Here is a 22,908-nt window from a genome sequence, read left to right as displayed (position 1 = left end):
TGCAAGCAAGCAAGGAAATCTTTTAATATTTTCAATTTTGGCTGCCTGAGGAAAAAACTTTAAAATCCATTTTATTTTCCTGATTTTTTTCTTTTTTTTAACATTCGAATCTTTTTACTGGAATTCGTCAGCGAGCCTTTTAGTCCCCGGGACTGAAACCTTCTTTCTTTCTTTGGGCGATGTTTGACAGAATTTGAAATAAAGAAATTTTACCCCGATCGCTAGCTGCCGCGACTTCTTGTATGGTTATACGCCGTATGGTGGTATATACTGACGGTATAGTGTCGTGAATTTCCTTTGATATCTACAACTTTTAACAATAACTGACGTGTGATTTGATTGAAAGTCGACTTCGGTTTATTTTTTTTTTATTATTTTTTAAACTTTATATTAAATAGAGTAGAAGGCTAGAGTTTGAATTCTTTCTATTCTGGTAGACGGGGTTTTGGTAAATTTGAATTCCACGAATTTTTCCTAGAGTTTTATTAACTTTTGGCAGGTTTTGGATTAGGATGGTTTGAAATACGGAGAAATTTGAGATTGGGGTTTTCTTGGCTTACGAATCGCATTCGTATTTTGCGAATATAAAAAAGTTTTTCGATTAAAATTAATACAGGAGGTTTCTGATATTTCCTTGAATTTATCGGCTAATCAATGTTTGGGAATCCATGTCCCTGTAACTAAATGTTGTAGATCACGTGTTCTTTGACCTTTTGAACTCAGTTTGACCGGCATAACACAAACTCTTTAATTTACAGCAGAAATATCAGAAATACCACTGTATATCCATTTTGATTAAAAATAAGTTACCAAATAGCTTCAATGATTCAAGAGTTCTGATTAAAAAAAAACCCAATATTTAATAATAATTAAAACTCGTCCAAATATTAATAATTATAAACAACCAGACGTATACAAAATATTGATTAATTCCCTCGTTTAATTATTAGTTTCTCAAGGAAAACCTTTAAAATATATACGAAATATACAACCTATTAATAAAAATTTTGATTAAAAATAACTTCTATAAAATTCGGCCTGTATTAAAAATAAATTTCTCCCTCCCTAAATTCGATAAGAAAACTTACAATTCACTGCATGCATTTTGAAACATAAAATTTTGTTGTCCATTTTCCATTAATTTAACCCGCTAAGAAGGAAAGGGTTAGAAAATTATGTACACCAGCCAACCAGGAGGTTCTAAAATTGTTCCTGTAGAAGGTATTTTTAAGCTTTCAGCCTTTTACGACTGTCATTAAAGGGAATTTGTGGGGGGATTTCTTTTCTCCTTTTTTTATATATTTCTATGACCTTTTGGTTCTCGGCTTTCAGAAATCTGATCTTTATTTGGCCATAAGGGCTTTCGCCGCCTTAACCCGATAGACATTCGGGCTTCACCCAAAAAGTTTACGAGCTTTTTATTCCTAGCTTTACCTCGAAATTTTCTCTCCACTCTTTTTCGATAACCTAACCTTAAATTTAACCCTTTTTGGCTTTTTATCGCGATAACGAAATGCCTTTACCATTCTCGTTAAATTTTATGAAATATCGAAATTTGAAGATTTTTATAATCTCCCACGATGAAGACATAAATGTAAAAAAAATATCAAGGTTCGAATTATAATTGCCTTGTTAGTAAAACCATGATACTACCAGAAATATATCCAGAAACGATAAAATAGGTTCATAATTAACAAAGATATAATATTATAAATAAATGTATGAATGAATGAATGAATGGTTTATTTGCTTTCTTATACAAGATGGCTCGCAAGCATGACGTAACATTAAACAATATATATGATATTTACATATGTGTAATGCGGATACGCTTTTCTACAGGGGCCCATAGGAAATACATTAGAAGTGTTACCCCTGGAGGTTTGTTTCCCTTTAAATAATGTTTAAAATTAATATACTACCAAGAATGTATTTTTAAACAAGTTCTCAGTGTTACTAAACCGACCGATAAATTGTTGCCTCGCAGCAAGAGGATCCCGAGTTCGATCCCGGACTGTGGCACCGGGTTAGAATCTCGGAACAAATCCTTCTGCGTAGAGTTCCCCGCTTGTTAAAAGGAGTTTTCCTCCGCGGTCTAACCCGGTTTCTCCTTTCCATAAAAAGTTGCTGAGGTTAACGGTAATAGTTAGTATAGGGCGCTGTAGGTTAGCTGTGGCATAGGGCCTAGCTACCACCCCTCTTTGCATTGTAAAGGGACCCACCTGTAAATAAGCCACTGGCTTAGTGTGGAAATCCCTTCATAGACAAAGCTTAGATTATTATTATTATTACTATATTAGCCCTTCACTATTTGTCAAGGCTATATAGTGTTTATTGTTTACAAAGTAAAAATATTGTAGAAATTAAACACTTATATTAAATGTTAGGTTAAAATAAGTTCGTACAAAAACCCTGATTCCCATATGACGGGCAAAGTAACATACAAACAAATAAAAAGCTAAAATACGTTACAAAAGAGCTTATATCAAAGCCTATATAGTACAAAACAAATAGCGAACGAAGTCAGTCGGTCCACTGCAGACAAAGTGCATTATATCTTCTGGAAAAAGGATATTAACTGAAAGAGATGGTGTTTACTGAAATAGCCTCTATCTGTTTACATGGAAAATGCGTTCGAAATCCCAGTCTTCAAGTATTTATGGTACAAATAAAAAAATACCGTAGTTAAGTAGAGAAATATTCTTTGTATAGAATATTCTGTTTACTTATTTATTTATTTACTTACTAGTTGAAAATCCCGTTGCCGCGGAGCATACAAAAGAACGCCACCAAATAAATTTTTGAAAACTCGTTTATTTTAAATTTTAAAATAATTTTCCTACGCTTTTAACTAAGTTATTATAGTTACATCATAGATACACGCCCGGATTTCTGTTTCGAGATAATTTAGCTGTAAATTAAAACTAACAATAATAACTAAAATATAACTCGCATTGAAGGGCCCTCGAACCCGGGGCCATGGGCCCATGCCAGATGTAAAGCGGACGCGAAAAGTACTACACCGTAGTTTCATAAGCAGGCGGGAATCGTTTGACTTAATCTTTAATTGAAATAAAAACTAAAACTGTGACGACTTCAATAAACTACTGCTCCTTTAAGCGGACTACCCCGCATTGTGGATACTGACCAATTTGAAGATTGCTTCCTTATGGCTCTAACTTCAAAAGGCAGCCGTGCTAAGTACTACACCAAAGATACAAGCTCGTGAACTCTATTAAAGCTAATTTAGAAGTAAAATACTCTGCCTTAATCTTCATTTGAAATAAAAACTAACTGTCAAAAGAAAAACAGCTGCATCTGAGTATCTAGTGACGACTTCATTTAGGTACTACTTTTTTCACAGTAAAGGTAAAGAAAAAAGGTATATATAGGTATATTACTGTATATGGGATATTATACGGGGGGGATGGTATATTGGTATCCAAACACATAAATTCAAGGAGTAGAAAAAGAATTTTTTGCTTTCTGAGCCTTTACTGGTATAGTTCTAAGAAAGACCCGAGTGCCTAAAAATCCCTTTACCGTAATCTGAAGACGGGAGAGTTCCTTGGTATATACTACTGCGTTTGAGCGCCTTGAAAAACACCATAAATAGAGTTTCTCTACGGGGGATGTTTGGCCCGTATTGGTATTCCAAGCCCCTAAACGATCGAAGATAGTCCTCAGTGACTACCTGTAGAGTTATATCGAAACGTCGCTTTTCGTTGCGTAAAAAGTGCAAGGCTTAGGTAGTCCTCCCCCCTCTCGTACTTTCGCGTTACACTCGCACACCTTAAGATATAAGCATGTGTGGAGGGGATAGTGCTATAGTCAAGAAACATTCGTCCATCCTCGACTTTCCAGATTGAAAAAAAAAATCAAAAAAATCTCATCCTTATCGCTCCCCGTGTCCTATTCAGCTTAGGGCTAAACTACCTCATATTTGACATGACGTAACCAAAGTAGGGTGAATTTGGGTGTCTAGTTCTATTTTTAAAGGGAGAATGTATGAACAATTTATATGAAAGTTCAATTCACTAAGAAACTTAAAAAAATGGTTGACTTTTATTACGTAACATTATTCTTCACAGGCTCACCCATTTAGTTTGCTCTCCTGCTCATCAAACTTCAGATGGGTAATTATCACACCTTGGGGTGAATTCTATAACTGTTTGATACTAAATCCTCAGCAATAAACACACAAACCTTAATTGTCTTGAGGTGGGACAAAAATCCATAAATAGTAATCGCTAATAGAGTATGGGTATGATGAGGGAACTATTTATCGCGTATGTGATTCGGTTTAGTAACCTTGCTCCAACTATTTCATGTTACGATTACCCCTATTGGTGGTACACTTCCCTCAAAGAGAAATATTATACACTTCTGGTATAATGAAACTCTGGAAGCTTAATAACCAACATTAAAAATACACTCTTAGTAACGAAATGCAATTAAATGTTTAAAGAAACTCCAATTTATTACCGTGCTCGCTTTAAGGAAAACACCATCCCTTTTTAAAGAACCAACTCCTATATTCCAATTTTTTTTCTTTGGAAAAAGGTTTCCCTAATACAGGCATTACTCGTGGAGCTTTGCATCTAAAGGTGCATTGGTGACGATTTATTTTTGCTCGTATAACACTTTCGGGTCTTGGGTAACGCCCGGTATAAAGTAAACATTCGAATACTATTTTCATTTCTTTTCCAGGGAATAGCTTAGCATTTCTTTTTTTAGGTTTCCTTCTCTCTGGTCCATATGTAAATAAAATATATCAGAAAATACATCATGCGTACCTACGTATTATAAAGGTGGGGGGAAGGGAAATTAGAATAAAAATTGTTTCAATTCTTCACGAGATTGCACGGTTAAACGCGCGTGAGGAAAGGTGACGCCTTATATATCAAAGTTGGCGGGAGTGTGAAGTGACAAAAAAAGGCGCGCGCTATTTTTGGCGGGAAAAATAAAGTGCCACACGAGTTTCTAGATTGCTATAGAAAAGAGCTGGCGTTAAGTTGAAAAGGAGATTTATTTCCTCCGTATTCTTGATAACCCTATTTGTTTCATTTGATTTATTTTATAATGCTTCAAATTTTGGCTCCCTCCCGCCCTAATTTTATTTTCATATCTTGCAGCGGTTTCTCGGATTTAAATAATTTCACATTTTTATACTGACAGGGTGACCAAATAAATATGAATAACTGCAAGAAATAAATGATATATTATAGGAATGGAGAACGGTTAGTATTTACTTCAGTCCGACTCATAGCCCAATATAGAGCCCCTCCCTCCAACACGTAACGAAGTTTAAATTATCTTACTGGCTCACTTAAACTGCGTTTTGATGACGTTGCTGACGGGTACGCCGAAAAAAACGTAATTCCTTGTTACCTCTGTCGCTATGACCCGCCTCTTCTTACATACCCCTCCGTCCCGGGACTTTGACGCGCGCCCAGATTACTCTGTTCTCCATTCCTACTTCTAAAATTAAGTCTATCCCTGGTCGAACGCAATAAAATTCCTCAAAATCAAGCGTAACGTAATAGAAAGTGCTACAAAAACTAACAAACAACCACATCACTTGCGGATTTGATATAATATAAGTAAACAGAATAAATAATCAAAGTTCTAGCAACTATCTCTATCCCTGGAATTTCATATCCCGCAAAGTATTTACAGGCAAACAATATTCCCGATAAATGCGGACACCAAGATTGATATGTGCCAACGCTAGCTAAACCTTTTCTTATACACCGTAACGGAATTCATAGTAAACGAATGCATCCCAGGCTGTGAATACATTAAGACCCAATCTATTGGAACTAAATCTAAATTTTCGGGGGTTATTGTGAATATAGCGTTGAAGATTCGGTATGGGACGGACTAGGGGGAGGGGGGTTACTGGCTAAGCTTTTTACCCCCGAACCAGTTAAGCCAATAAGGAAACTGCCTATTTTTATTGCATGGCTCGTCCGTGATAAAGGCTTAGGCTAGAAGCTTTTAGGAAGCGAGACGACAGAAGCAATAACCTTTTTACCCCATCGCAAGGCGAACATCCCCGCGCCTGAAGGGCAACATCCCGGATAGGCATGGCACGCGTGCTACCAAGCCAGGTTCGCACTGCATTCATAGACCATCGAATTAAGAATTAAAGAGTTTCAATATGTAATAAGTTTCTTCTAAATTATACAAGATTAACTTTATTAATCCATACACTTATGTGAAAGTAACTCCTCCTGTCTGTCTGTCTTTCTGTCACGTTTCACGGCTAAACCGCTAAGCTGATTTTAATGAAAATTGGTATGGAGGTAGCTAAAACGATTTAAGTACTAAGTAAAGTCGGGGATAACAGCTATACTTTTTCATATTTAGACTTAAGTATAAATAAAATTAAATCTAAATTTATAAGTATAAACTTACTAAAACATAGTTTCTATTTCGTTATTAAATTTAACTTCTTAATAATTAAAATAACTGAAACTTTTGAATTGATGATTAAAGAAATATAATATTAAATTTTTAATTAATTCTGTAAAGCAAACCTAGGTTACGTTATAAATAAGAAATCAAGTACAACAAACAGTCGCAAACCATACCTATCTTTTCGTTACATTACGTTTCAATTTAATTATTAACCAACCACCACAGAAATAAACCCAGTTGGTATACCGTCAATATTTGGCGAGTGTGAACCTAGCTCGATAACAAGTGTATATATAAATATATATATAAGACGATATTTTTCTCTTAGAAAATCAAATATAAAGACAGGAGAAGGGCCAACTTAGTCTTGGCCAAGGAGGTTAGCTCGGGGCGTTTATTTTGAGAAAAGGTCGCTGATATCGAGAGGAACGAACGCGCGGAAGGCTAAAATCGCTTCAATAAGCGGGAAAAAATGTAGAGGTACTGCAGATAGCTAATCATAGGTTTATAACTATAAGTCTTTAAAATGAGCATATAGCCCGAGATGAATTTACTCCGAAAAAAAAAACAATACAAAGAAGTTACATTATCGACTCAAAATCGCGCCCAAAGAACATCCCCCTTAATTTATGCCAGACCAGGGATAGATTTAATTTTAAAAGTAGGAATGGAGAACAGAGTAATCAAAGTAGTCAAAGTCCCGGACCCCTTCCACGGGAAGGGGGGTATGAAAGAAGAGGCGGGTCATAGCGACAGAGGTAAAAAGGAACGTCATCAAAATGTAGTTTAAGTGAGCCAATAAGATAATTTTAACTTTTCGTTACGTGTTGGAGGGAGGAGCTCTATACTGTGCTATGAGTCGGACTGAAGTAAATACTAACCGCTCTCCATTCCTAATTAAATCTATCCCTGGCCAGACTTATCAGAAACACCCTGTATATGGATAATTTTGAGTCTATCTAGCAGAAAGGTTTGTAATATTATCAGGTTGATATTATAATCTAATTGGAGACTTACAAATTCATTAATAAATGTATGATTGAGCGTAAAGTTAGGAAGTTATAGGGGTCGATGTATAGCGATGATCCTGTCTCTTTAAGCCTAAATTAAATCGGATTTTCCGCGTTCGCCGTTCAAGTTTCCTCGATTAATCCGGTGCAATGTTGCGAAGGCTCTTTTAAGGGAAGAATAAAAACCCATAGGCTGATATCGTGCGGATACTTTTTAACAAATAAGACTTTATGGAAGACTGACGAAGAAAAAAAGGTTAAGTCTTTCCTTACTGATTTGGCCTTTAAGGTTGAGTGCGTGCATGTCAGCTATTTTCTAAGTGAAAGGGTTTTCTTTAAGCATCAGCGTTAATAAATTGGTTTAAATACGATCAAGTAGATTGATGTTTTCAAAATAGCTGCTGATCAATTTCACTTATAAACGCCAATAATACAAATAAATAAAAGGTCTTAAATAGCCAATGATTTAGTCTGTTTAATCTAAATACCAAGTAACTCTCAGTATTTATTGAAATACGGCCCAATAAACACTGAAAATACGCATCTTTAAGCTATAGACGTCGAAAGTCAGAGCTTGAAGGAGAAACGAATGGAGCAGAAACAACAAATTAATTATTTATTTATCTATAAATAAATAAATAAATATTTATGAAATCCATTTTGTTTACAGAGTTCAAAGGAACCCCATACACGTATTTTCTTGTGTTTTGTCTAAAATTATTTCCTAACAAGTTATTTGAGTCAAAAAACTAAACTTTCGCTTCAACGCCATTACAACGTTTAAACACTTTGAACATTTGTTCGATCCTATGGGAACCATAATATAGAAAAGCCTACACTTTAGAATGTCTACAAAAAGAGGCTCTCTCTCGGTTGGTCCAAACTATATTAAAACATATTTTCAACACCAAAAATACCAGGCAAGTAATTTGGCGAAAAATAGACCTAACGTCAACGAAAAAGAAAAAATGAATTTGGGATAGGAGTGGTAAGTGTCCTGGACGATATTTATAGACCAATTTTTTCCCTCAAAAAAAGTGTCGCGGGACTGATAACGCGTTTTACGCTATAAAAGCGTTTTACGAGGTTTTGCGTGTGCAAGTGTGTGACTCTAGCCTATCCATATATAGTCCCCATAGGATGAGGAGTGTATTTTTCGGGGCTGTATTATGGTCACCCCAACCACGGCTTGCACTCGGACACTTTAATAGCAGTCGAGGGAGCTATAAAAAGACACCCAGGCTAGCCCGTGTCCGCCCGTCTTGAAAAACGGCCCAAGGGTTTGATATAAAAGACATTTTTTTGTGTTCATAGTTCGTATCACCCTCTGTTTACCGCGTCATATCTTAATATTTATAATAACCCGTAACTTTATCTTCGTAGCATACTCGTAATGAGATTAACTTCAGTTTGTTGCAGTCTTAAATTGGCTCAATTTCCTTATTGAAAACCGGCACATTTCTAGGTGTTTCAAGAGTGGACAAAAATGGGAAATATTCCCATTCCCGAAGGATGAAAAGGGAAGGCCCTCGGTCCTTCTTTTTCTAACAAAAAAAAACTATTGGAACGGAAAACTTCTGATAGGTTTATACCTCGGTTAGGGGAAGTGCCTAAGTCGTTTCTATTGCAGATATGAAAGGTGTATACTATCGTACAACAAAAAATAAACCAGTAAAGATAGCCAGCCAGGTCTATGAAAGGTATACGTGTTTTACGAGGAAATATCGCTTTAAAATGGAAGCTTAAAGGGTTAATTGTTGCGCTTTGTGGGTTTTCGTTATGAGTCCTTTTTGGTTACGGAGAGCTCAGCTCAACAATGAAGGAAATAAAAATACAATAAATTGGGATTTTGGTGCGCCTGTAAAAGACTCTTACCCGCTGTACATCAGTGTTAAGGGTGAAGCATTCAACAGGCGCTATGGCAATTTAATGCCGACATAACCTTTAAACAAACAGCTTTATCCATGAATAGAAAGCTGAAATGGAGGTCTGGACAATACTAAGAAATATTTTTCATAATCCGCCACCATCTTGGAAAATGGAGGCCAGAAAAGTATAGGTACGTTACCATCGGACTATGGTCAGTACTTTTCAAGTGATTTGATTAAAACTCGGTATTCAGACGGTTTTTGATTCCAATACGCTGTCATATTTCAAAATGACAAGCGCAAAAGTAAGCAAAACATCATACCGAAATAATCCCCTTAACTATAAACGGCTTAACTAATATTTAGCAATCTTCTAAAGGAACTGTAGGTGAAATTTGTGTATTTTAATTAATTTAAAGATACCACAAGTAAAGGTAACCAAACCATTCCAACTAGATAACTTCAACCTTACGTATACAGTATACAAACTCCATTTACATCCAAAAATAAACTTCTAACCCTACCATCAATCAATACATTAATACATCCCTAATTAATTACCATTAAATAAATAAAAATTGAAACAATCTTATTACACGTAAACTCATTAGTTAGAACAAAACGTTATACGTCAATATACGCCTCCGCTTTACCTCCCTACATATTTATATCTGCAATTAATCGTGAAAGGCACCTGACTTTTGAATCTACAAGACATACATACATACATCCCAATTGAATTTTAACACCCGATCGAACGGTAGTCAGCAACGGGAGCCAGGTTTCCGATATACCGCACAGGAGGCATGACCGGGGTGGAGCAAGCAGTATGTTCAAAGGCGAAAAATCATTTTCAAAAAGAGATAAATTTTCACGTATAGGTGAGGGTAAAACGGGATAAGGGGGAATGGGGGATGAGATGGCGTCGTCATTTTATTAACGGTTGACTTACGAGCGCTACCGACCCTAATGAGATCGGGAGAAGATTTTTAAAAATTGAGATTTTTCCAAAACTAACCTTACCCACCATAACCCCCCAAGGCCCAACTATACCTTCGCCTCGTCTCCTGGAACCTAACTTCAATCTTAGACAAATAATAATCCATAGGGTAAATGTTTGAAAATTATTCTTTCATATCGAGAAAAACTTAAACTAATTAAGGAAATTAGTAAACTATTTTTAATCAGGATAGTGAAACGTATCGATACGAGATTTTGGCCAAAGCGTTGTAAGTTTACAAAAGCATCCGTTCAAAGGTTTCTTATTACAAAATAATTAGCATTTAATTAGCCTTAAAAACGAGGACTACTGTGCCACCATTGTTTAGTGTCGTCTGCTAGCCAGAACCTCTTACCTGTACGGGATTGGATGAATTCTTGCAGACTGATTTGATCTAGGCAACATGGAGTACGTTAGGCTTAGTAAACACTATAGCATAATATGAAATGAAGTCCCTGTGAAATATTATTATTTCAAAGCTTCTCCTTGCGGGGTACCCATCTAGTAAGCTTCACCTAACGGCCTACCAAAAATTTCGGGGGTCTCTCACTCCGAAGTAGAAGCACTCAGGAAATGAAATGAAAAATTAGGAGTAGCTTTAATTACGTTTTAAGCCTCGCAGGGCTCCAGTAGAGAGAGGATCGAGGGGGTATGAACAAAATGAGGATGTGAGGTCCCATCTATCCACAGTATACCCCCTCTCCCTTACCCCTAGCTCTGGTTCTATTAGAGTCCCGGGCCTCCTCCCTCTTGCCGCAGGCAGAAATATAAATACCCCTAGGATGTACTTTTCGCCACATTACTTCGGGGACTGGCGCCTAAGCGGGTTTTACAGGCCACTAACATCAGCCTAGCTATATAGCTAGCTAGACTTCATTCGGAATATCGGCATTACACTTTATTACCCAATGTAAGAACGTTAATTACCAAAAAGAGTTAGGCCTTGGGATGCTTCATTCTATAGCTGGTTGTTATCAGCTAGTGGTATGTGTAAATGGTGATTGGCTAAACGAAAAAGTTAACTTTAGGGAGATTATCTACACTGGCAAACCCGAAAAAGTGAAAAAGTCAAGGGTTTTATTTATTTTTTATTTTTATTTTTATTCATTTACGGATATTGTAATTTCGAAACTGTGTTAATTTTTATTTTTATGCTAATTATTTTTTGATTTAATTTATGGACGGAGAGGGTTTTATCTAAAATCTGGCTAATTAATCGGCTTTTCTCTTTCGGTTTATCCATTGACAAGGAGCAATATTTAAGGGGACCTAGCTGCATTGTATGTAATTCACTTCATGGAAAATTCCAATGAAAAACAGCTCCAGGTATTATTATTTTTACTTAAATCAAAAGCTATAGACCTATCTTTTTAAAAAAAAGATGATTTATATTTTATTGAAAATCATTCAATTCTATTCAATATCGATAAAGATTTCAAAGAAATAAATTCCATATTTCATTCGGTAGCTTTATTCTCTAGGTAAAGTGAATTTGACTTACTAAAATAAAATAGGAATGAATGAACTAGGTATATAAATACTTAAGATAGCAATAGCTTATGAAACCCTTCCTATTGTCTATTTCCACCCAGCTCTATACCAAATCCGAGTCTAAGTGAAGCCCGATCCACTACAGTCTGGAGAACAAAAAAATAAATAAATAAAAAACAGAGCACTATACTCCAATAACATTTTCCTAAACGAGTCTTCCCTTAAGATTCTGAATGAATATGGACCGAGACTTGTCTGTCTAGCTAGCTATAGCCCTCAATCCAATATGTAAGAATTCAATATAAAAAAGACCCTGACTACGTCGAGGACATAAACCTGCCACGGAAAGATAGTGTACTTAGTTTTATCTTGAATAAATACTACGCTCAATACAGAGCAGCGTATTTCACTGGCTTAATAATGCATCATATATACCTAATACCTTTGACTGTGGTATATTTTCGCATTACAAAAATAACACATACTTCAATAATATCGGAATCATTGAAGATTCTTCACATTTTTCATGACTAAAGGTTACCAAGCAGGAAAATCGAAGCTACGAAACAATATAGTAACATGTCTATTGTATAATTAAGTCTATCAAGCTTTTTTAGAGTTCAGCAAAAGTTTTACAAATTTTCAGCAAACTTCAAAAGAAAAAGGTGATATTCTAACATAGTGGAACTACACTACGATGAGCTATTAACCATCTCAACAGAAATATTCAGTAACTTTAAAGGCTTCTGTATGACATATATAAACAATGGCAAATACTGGCATATTTTCTTTGGCTCTATTGCAAATTGAGAGTGAAATTTCTCATGGAAAATAAAAGGGAATATCGAGAATGTTTGCTGATTCAGGAAGAAAGGGCTTGATGAAGACGAGAACCCCGCGGTGCGAATATATACGAACCCCCAAAAGTCCTTCTCCTTACAAGTATATTATAAGTTCAGGGACTCGGAATGCATACGCCAACACTGGCATATGTACAGCGATATTAGCTCTCCCCCCCCAAAAAGAGAGATACGCTCTCTTTACCGATGTGAGAGCTTCTTGAAACATGTTTCAATATTTTTTCAATGGAGAAGTTACTCCCGAAAGCCCTGCTCCGTTACGCGGCGAAAGATAGGCCTGTAACATTCTGTTTTACGAAGAAAAAATGTATCCGAGTTCTTGTTGTGAAAACGGTGTGTTATTGAACTTATTGAAATACCACCAGCACGGGTGTGGCATATTGCGAACAAGATGGGTTGGTACCGTTTAGGACTGAACTTTACCAAAGAAATTATAATTATTTGCTAGATTTTTTTCTTTTTAATCAAGAGAGCTTGCATAAAAAGATGAATATACCAATTGGTGTAACTATAGCGAAAGTAGCTTGAAAATTAAAATAAACCCCAGGCCTACTAGATAACTGAGTGTTACAGTAATGTATAAAGAATAATTTGGCCTACTGTTAATGTAAATACGAGGTTTCTATTGTGATAAATTTTATAGTTAAATCAGAGCTGTCTGTAAGGTCGAGAAATAAACTTGTTAAATTTTATCCACGTTTTTTTACCAAGCGACCAAAAATCGGTTGGTACAAACGTGCTTAGTTACTTTTCTAGCATAGCCACTTTAAATACTACTAGTTTAATTCGCGTATAAGGAACGGGTTAGTATTTCTTAATTACAATTAAAATCATCAGAGTAATTATACATCTCCTTTAGTCAAAAACACTTATCTTCAAAAACCATTTAAAAACGTTATAAAATTGAAATTATTATTTTTTATTTTTTCATTTCCTAAGCTTTAAGAAATGTATAAAAGCTGAAAGAAATGTTTTATATACGATTTCCCACGAAAACAAGCGCGGTGAAGTCCAAAACAAACTCTCGAGTCTCTAAGAAAAATCCAAAAAAAATACTCAAAAAACGCAAAATTGTATACGAAGATACTTATTTCTTCTTCTCAAGCAAAAAAAAGAGGCGTCTTGAAATTTAATATCAAAGAATATGCGGGAATGTTTTCTCTCCCCTTCAGGTATAAAATAACAAAACTAACAAGGTATGAAAAAAAAGCTCTATCGTCCTGTTGACTCTTTACGGTTACGTTTCAAGCGAAAATCATACCGTCAGAAGAAACCGGTGAAAGAAAAAAGAAAACTGAAAATACTAAAATAGATAAGACCTTAAGGCAAAAGTATACGCTAACTTTTCCGAGTGCAACTGACAAAACGAGGTTTTTATAACCTCCCCAAAGCTCCCAAGGCATATTTAACCAAGTCCTTCGGTTCAGAGCTAAAACAATACAATAAAGGTATCTTCAAAATTCTAAGAATTCTTAAGTCAGTTTAAGAGCTAGAATTGTTTACTTTTTAAACCAATCGAAAGAGCGTATAAAATTATGAAAATATAAATTGGAAACATATTTCTATCTACAATATTAAAGTATATACGAGGGGTTAAGTTTCCGTAATGAACACTACGTGTTGGGCTATTCCGCTAAGCACTGGGGAGTACCCCTATTGGATGAATAGTATCACCTGACGTTTTGGTCCAATAGGGGTTCTCTTCAGTGCGTCGCTGGAAAGCCTAACGCGTAGTGTCCATTACGGAATCTTAATATTGTAAATAGAAATTAATATATTAATTATTTTAAATACGATCTTTCGAATTAAAAAAAAAATTAAAAGTTATAGCCCCTAAGGTATCCCTTTAAATAAAGTCAACAACATATTTAAAATATCAAGTCAGTCAAAGGTGTTAGTTCTCTATGAAACTAAATATAGTTTTGAAATACATATTATAAAAAATTTGTCCTCTATATGGTCATTGGCACATACCAACACGCGTAACATTAAAGAATCATATCACCTAACCCAAGCTAACTCCGGTCAGTGCATGATGAAATCCGTGAATTTTTCAAGTTACAACATTTTAGAATTGATCTTTACGCTACAAACATCTTTTCATACGCGGAGGATTTTCGTTTTGAGATAATAAATCTTTGGATTGAAAATGCGGCGTTGGTTGTTTTCACTAATTATTTATTAACGGGATTAGGAGTAAAGGATAAACATCCCGAGAGACGGATATATCAAGGAAAAAACGCATTTCTTACGGTATACCCGTAAAAATAAGTACTGAATAATATAAGAACGGTGTATTTTTTTAAGCCCAATAGGGACATATAAGGTTTTAAAAAATGAACCTTCTCCGTAAAAATTCAAGTAAAAAAAAAGAAAGAACATATTTATGAGGGTCATTTTAAGAAATCGAATTTTTTTTTTTTTGTTAGATATCAAATGAAATTGAAAATCGATGGATTTTTTTTCATTTCCCTGGCTTCTATAAAACTATAACCGTGTCTATTGAAATAAAACCATTGAAGTGAAGCTAAGTCGTGTAAAACGAGGGTTTTACGAGATAGTCAAACAAGCTCTATAAGCCTTTACCAGTATTTAATCAACGTCGTAAACATTATTTTTTTCGATATAAGGTTTGATCTTTGTACATTAATCTCGCTTCAAGTTATTTCAATCTCTATAAATAATTTGAAATAGATCAAAAACCCATTCGACTTTGCATTTTCTTATCCCTTACGCCTTTCAATTCGATTTTATAATGCTAAGAAAATTTCTTTCTAGGTTTAAATTGGTAATAAAGACGTTGGTGGTTATGCATAGGCATAAATTGCACGAAAGAACAAAAAATTGGAAAATTGGAAAGCTAATGTATGAAGCTATTTTAAAAGCAATTTAGATTTGGATTATTTTTTTATTATTTCCAACGTTTTTCAATATATTAGATTATAGAGAAACGAGTTTTGCTTCGGGGTACTTAAAACTACATTTATTTATAAAAAAAATCCTTTACGAAACAAGGAAATTCTCCTTCAAACTTAAAAAGGACCATAAGCTATAAATTAATTTAGGCATTTTAATTTTAATTAAGTTTAATCGATATGAAAAATTTAGTTCAAAACTTTTTGCGATTCGAAATTCAAGGATTGTGGGTATAAATATCTGTCTCTTTTTAGGGAGAAATATTTTTTATGGAAAGCCTAAATTAAGACATAGACCCTTCTATGGACTGCCTCATTCAGTTTACTGAACTGTAGACGATCTGTTTAAACCTTATTTAATTACTAATTAACCTAAATATTGAAAAACAATCGTGCACTTGTCACTACCACGAATCTAACCTAAAATCAACAGTGTCTGAATCAATATTAGCAGAAATTTTCATCACTGGAGTGTTTCTTGAGAAAGTCTGGTTTAATTTTACAGGGATGATATGAACTTTGAACCTTTTTCCCGCCCACTCATAAACCATCCATTATTAAAGGTAACTTTACCGAGATTAAGGGTAGCAAAATAAACTAGAAGTTAGTTTTCTTCCCCAAAAGTAAGTAAAAACTACATAAATCTTAGGCGTGCTTCGAGTCGCGACTAGAAAAGCCAGGTCCAAAATCTTCAGACCATAAAAACAAGGTATATATAACAAAAGAAGAGAAAAAACCCGGGTCGGACGTAAAGAGGGGGCGAAGAAAATACAATTACGGGATGCTTCTCCCAAGGGTGAAATTTGTCTCAGGGTGTACCGATTGAGGTTTGAGCTCTAGTTGAAAGGTACCAACAGGCATGCGAGGGTTCTCTCTCTCCAGAGTCGCTCCAAAAACCTGCTCCGGACGCGCTAGAAGAGCTTCAGTAATCAGTCCCCCGTTCGGAGCGACACCAGGGACGAGATCCTCTTCGAATGAGAGGAGAACGGAGCTCAAATCCAAAGGGTGAGATTATATCTTTATCTAGAGGAATTACAAAGGAACCGGCTCATTTAGCCCCGACGTGAGGAAGCCCAAGATGCCCCAACTCGGCCTTTCTTACTATATATTTTTTTATCCGCAACGAAACGACAAACCGAGTACAAAACTCTTCGCGTTTGCGTCCCAAGAGAGATACGTCTTTAGCGTGAAGGAAAAACTGTATTTGTTGTAAACGACAGAAAAATTTATCAATATATACTTGAAAATGATCTAGGGTCTATAGTAAAGAAACCGGTGACACGCTTAAACCTCTGCTTGACCCTATACGTGACCTTTAGCTTAAGGCGGGTAAGAAACTAAGCTGAGTTGACCCAAAGCTATACGTGACTTTTATGTTACTATAGTTTTACAGCCACCGTTGTGCCTACTATGACTCTATTACCTGGGGTAACACTATAAATGATTGGAACTCAACATTGAATATGTTAACCTTCGATTGACCTTTAACACCAGACCTGCAGACCACATTATGATTATGGTTTATGTCCCTGCTAAACGATACTACAACCAATACCACCATCTCCTAAAAACAAAGTTCTCAATTATCAGTGCTTCGGAAATAGAAAAAAGAAAAAGGTAGCGGAAACAGACACGTTCATTCTTTTTTCCCCAGAATAATATTAATTGATAAAGTTTTCTTATAGTCGGGGCCAAGTCTTCCCGTTCATGGGTTAAACGTTTCTTTCTTCTTTCTATTAAGAGTTGTATTTATTGGTAGTAAGGGGAAGAAACACCTGTTTCTGCCGCTAATGGGCCTTTTTCTACCTTTTTTTCTCCACTAGATACTTTTTTCTCCTCAAGTCTACAAATTGGAAAAAGCATTAAAGGGTCTTCTTCCTCCATAGGGTATAGACGAGAGGAGAAGAAAAAAAAAACTTGCAACAATGATGTGCCGGGAAGCTCTTCGGCCGGGGGGAAAGGAGAGGGTTTCTCTAATAGGCCTTGAGAACTTCGTGAAAAAAACTACAGCAAAATTTATATGGCAACTAGTTGTCCGTCCCTCAGCCAATAATTTGACTTATACGGATACAGATGAATTAATTAAGCGTATGTAGTATAATATGAGCCCAATAACAACAAAATCGGTAAAGAATTAAGGAAGATACGATTTTTTAAAAAAAGGTTATACACTGGTGTATTGCGGACAAGCTTTTCTACAGTTTATTTAAATTTTTTCGGACCTGTGAACCCAAATAAGAGGGTTCCTCCCTGTTACAAAAGGGATTGTAATTTTTCAAAGGTCAATAAATCATTCATTCATTCATAGGAAATACATTAGAACTGTTACCCCTGTAAGTTGGCTTCTCTATAAGTTATAAAGATATGAATAAATTGCATATGCGTATGAAGCATAATCTGAGCTTTAAAATGAACCCAAAAACGAGAAAATCGGTCCAGAATTAAGAAAGATACAATTTTTTAAATAATGTTATACACTGGTGTATTGCAGATAAGCTTTTCTACAGGGGCCCATAGGAAATACATTAGAACTGTTACCCCTATAAGGCGGCTTCTCTTTTAAAATTTTTAATTTTAATTATTTACAGAATTTTAGCTTTCTATGTAAAGAAGTAGCTATAACAAATGTTTAGCGTTTTGTAAGAACGTCGGTATCGTGGCCTACGAATTTATCCAGGCCTTGAATGGAGCAAAACTCGAGAGTTCACGCCCCACACTATACTTGAGTCGTCGAAGAAGGGGGTCGAGTGCCCTAACAGTGCCTGACTGGCATCCATTTACTTTATAACTATTACACCCTATGCTACGAGAATGAATAAATATTTCATGGAGAGAATTATTGGAACAAATAGCGTTTTTTAACGGTATTTTTCTTTCTTTCTTTTTTTCTTCGAGAAATTCTATTGGCTAAAATGGAGTGTAGGGGTTTTTCCAACGCCTGACGTCATAATGTATTAGCAGAATTTCTCAATCTAAATAACACATTGATTTGAAGATTTTTTTCTGAATAGTAGTGTTGACACTCCGTTCCTCGGAAACTCGTTAAGTCAATCACTATATTTATTTATCTATTTTCTCTTTTTGCTACTTATTTACTGCAAGTCAATTTAAATCCGAATTAATATATATGTAAATAGCTAAAGTTCAAAGTGAAAAAAATAAAACAAATCTAATAATAAAATAAAAACAAATATTTAAAATTCAAATTAAGCTAAATCTCTCAGTTAAACGGTTTAAATAAACGAAGAATCAGAATCCCTAGTTTATAAATTCCAAAGAAAAACATTATTCGTAAAAGCCTTGGCTTTCTAAACTAATTTCTTAAAAAAATTGAAAATATTTACTCAATTTGAAGGGAGAAAAAAATACCCGCAAACTTATCACAAATCGTTTAAGAATAAAAAAGCAAGAAATCTCTAGAGTCTAGAGTGTTTTTCATACTGTATACGAAACGAAAGCTATCAAACTATGCAAAAATTTGGAAATAAAAATAAGGAGTACGTCATATATGCAGGCGTCATTTACGCCAGCTTTCTCAAATTTTAAACAAAATGGGGAGAAAATTGAGTGACGAGGAAAGAAAGATCTTCCTTTATAAGTAGCTCATTAGTCTGACAACACGCTCTTTTTCATCTTTAAGGCGGAAATATTTTTATATTTACCAATAATCTTTCTTTTTTCTTTACTCTCTCTCTCTCTCGTATCTTTTCTCAAAACTGTTATTAATCCGACGTTGGCATTAATATCTCATTGAACTTTAAAGGTACGCTAAAATGTGTTGTGATTTTGACAATTGTGTTACGTCATAAGTGAAAAATTTACGGCGATAAGTTAAAGAAGCACCATTTAAATATTGTTTCCTTTAACTCTTTCGAACTATTAACCCATCCGCCAACTTAATTTAGACAACTCACAACTCTGTCAATATTTATAGCGAATTTCATTTGACTGCTCTGAGACCGCTCGCAATTTGATCTATTTCGTCATCAAATCGGAAAAAGTTATAGATAAGATCGTTGTCGGTCCAAAGGAAGGAGAGGTGATCTCTATTTTCCTATGGAAAACACACAAAAAAATCAGAGCACCCAAACAGTCCACTTTAATTCGCTATAAAACTTACTTACTATTCAAGTATTTTCAAGCTAAAGGCTGCGAGAGCGTTCCTAACAGACAGACACAAATTTAGTCGTAATTAAGAAACTATACTCCGTGCATTTGCGAATCCCTTTCATACCACCATCCACGAATCCTTAACAAGTATTTAATACTGTCTCCTCTTTTAGTCATTTTGGAAAATCTCTGAGAACATTTTTCAAAACGCGTCAGGGAGTTATTAGACGCTAAGCCTCGCGTCCCAAACTTTCATTCCCCCACCCCTTAGTGTTTATACCAGGGACATTATTTTTTTTTATGTGAACCATCGCTAAAACTCTCCTAAAAGCTTTCATTGAAAAATCTTTCTCAATTATCGAGCCAATTTGTCAAAAGCAACGAGCCGTGGCGAATTCTCTTGGACCCCCTTTTTTAATCACAATAAGAAAAGGGACTGTCCCTTCTTTATCCCCGTCCCTGGCAAAAAAAAAACATTAAATAAAAACGTGGGGCAAACAAGAATGGACGGCTATATAGAAAGGAACGCTTAGATCCCAAACTAGAGATGCGCTCACAATGTCAGTGGTTATTTTTATACAAAAAAAAAAACAATAATATCTGAAGAGTCTAGAACACGTGTTACTTTGCACGCGGGTTTTACTTCGGAATAATGTAAAAGAAGAATGCATATAGACCTTTTTTAGATGTATTTTGAAAGAAAGCGTCTGTGCCTAGGAAGATGCTCGAGGGGTCAGTCACGCATAATTTTAACGCGAGAGCTTTATGTCTATATACACAAATGGTCACGGACTTGCTTTCACATATTGCAACAACAACAAAAAAAGAGTTTCTAATTCAAAAATGTCATTAATATGCAACTTTATTTGAGTAATTGTCCAACCCCTCAAACATGTCATAATAAACACGGATTTCACCCTTTATTTCAACACACACACAACACAAGATGCAAAGGCGAATATCATCAATATCACTCTTTCGTTTTTGAAAGGCAGATGAAAAAAATTCCGTTTCGTTTTATATATTTGAAATATAGTTATAAGAAAAACCCAAAGGGATCATCCACACATTTTCCCATAAATTTGGTTTTCAGAAGAAATAAATAAATAACGAATAAATCATTAAATATTTGTTGATTTTAAATTAAATTTAAGATTAAACCTTAAAATTTAAATTATAAAAAAAAATGTGTTCCGCGGGTAAAACATTTCTACAGGGGCCCATAGAAAATACCTGGAGTTTAAAACGCCTAAAAGGTGGCTTCCCCAAACTACCTAATTAATATTATTTCTTAGCTTTAAATAATTTTGCGTATAAACAATTTTACCCTTAAATGATTAATTATTATCCGTCAACTCTTCCTTATTTTCAAGTCTTTGTTAGATTAAGCGAAGGGGTTTATTTCATGTCGCGAAAACGTTAACGAGTGTAGGCTAACAATGTATATTACGTCATAAGTAAGCATTGATACACGATTATGCCTAATGACCCATAGGTAAACTGGTACCTCCAATTCGTCTAGACGTTGGCTAAACTAAATAAATATACGATTCCTTCGGGGGCATTTAGCAATAACGGTCTGATCCCTGGACCTTAACTCTTCCTTCCATCAAAAACATACAACACGAAGTATGGTAAAGTAAAATAGTCCAGCAAAAGTAGATGGCAGCAGGGGCGATGGGGGGTGGAGTAGTGATGCATAAGCAAAGGCTTAAGAGAAAGAGAGAGAGAGAAGGGGGTCACGGCACTATTCATCATTTTCTAACGTACACTTATTTCCCTTCCCAATCCCTCCTTCTTTCCCTTCGCTTTTAGGGCATCATCACGTTCATTCTTCGATGATAAGAAGGGTCATCCTTTGGCCTTCTCCACCCATTTACGGGCTCAGCTTCTCACATCTCTTATATAAGTAAAAAAGGGGGTGCCTTAGCCAAGCCAACGCTGTTTACGTTGAAAGTTTTCGAACCTGGTATAGAAGCATAAGTTTATAAGATATATTCCATAAGTATGACCCCCACCTATAGAGCTATATTAGTTGAAGGGGGGAAACGTCACAGTTGGGCCTGCCAATAAACGGAGCCGGTTTTCACCAGGAGTCGCTTTACCTCGAATCTATGACCTACGTCACTTCATGAGAAGCTCCAATGACAAACTTATGGAGGAATATATCTTATGAACTTATGCGGTAGAAGCTATAGGCCTAACATTTATTTTAAACTGACGTTACTCTCTACTCCCACATATTTTTCCTTAAGAAAGAAAGAAAGAAAAGAAAGGGAAAAAAATGGGACGACAGCATTAAGGCGTCATTAATAAAAGTATGAAAAAGGTCCGAAGCTTATTTGGGTTCGATTTACAAAAATGGGCTTTTGCCTAGCTGGCAAATATTAATATAAATTGCGGCTCGAGTAGTTTTTGACCGTCCGACAGGAATTCGGTTTGTTGGATGTCTGGTTATGTCATGTTTTTATTTTTGGGGAGTGAAATATCTCTAGTTCCATGGATGATATATTATTCCATGTTCTGTACCCAGGATATAATATTTTTATTTATTTTTTTTTTCTACCTTTGACGTTCAATGTTTGTGTTGATGACTTTCATTTCACTTCCATTACACTTGGTTAAAAGCATGCAATTCAGGCAAAAATTAGGAAGAAAGATTAATTAGCACTTACTCAGGTCAGTAGAGATCTGAAGAATGCGGCTTTCCTTTGATGTTGTAATAACGGAATTATCCATTGGTTGAAAAGATGAATTTTGTAATCCAAATTTTGCGAAACAGTTCACCAAAGTGTAACACAAATTCGCGCACAAAACACTAGACTATTTTTACCTCTCCGAGTGACGATGACGTCACGGAGAGGTTTTACACTGAACGTGTCTGTGTGTCTGTCTGTGTGTCTGTCTGTCAGACCCCACGTGACCGCGTTTGCAGTTTGCGTATCGGAGCAAACGTGTTCGCCATTTCCGAACTGCTTTCACAGTCACGGAAATGGCTCCTCTACTTGAGCTCTCACACCACCATCTTCTGGTCTTTGTCCATCCCACACGGACACCAGTCTGTACCTACTGGCTTCTAATCACCACCATCTTCTGGTCTTCGTCCATTCCACTTGGACACCAGTCTGTACATACTGGCTTCTAATCACCACCATCTTCTGGTCTTTGTCCATCCCACTTGGACACCAGTCTGTACATTCTGGCTTCTAACACCACCATCTACTGGTCTTC

The 22,908-nt window shown here is 35.6% G+C and overlaps 1 long non-coding RNA gene across 1 annotated transcript in view; it reads right to left on the bottom strand.

Moving 5' to 3' along the window:
• The window catches only part of LOC149650997 (uncharacterized), a 98,390-nt gene extending 75,677 nt beyond the window's left edge, over positions 1–22,713 (bottom strand). The window contains exon 1 of the long non-coding RNA XR_016370865.1: positions 22,353–22,713. This is a non-coding gene — a long non-coding RNA (uncharacterized LOC149650997). The remainder of the gene's footprint in view (positions 1–22,352) is intronic.
• Positions 22,714–22,908: the final 195 nt, after the last annotated feature.

This window comes from Phalangium opilio, unplaced genomic scaffold (genome assembly GCF_054372755.1).
Source record: "Phalangium opilio isolate 3A_F unplaced genomic scaffold, DU_Popi_V2 ptg000082l_1, whole genome shotgun sequence".
In the NCBI taxonomy this organism is placed as follows: domain Eukaryota; kingdom Metazoa; phylum Arthropoda; class Arachnida; order Opiliones; family Phalangiidae; genus Phalangium; species Phalangium opilio.
Note: the sequence above shows the minus strand (reverse complement) of the source record. Positions and strands in the feature narration are given on the sequence as shown.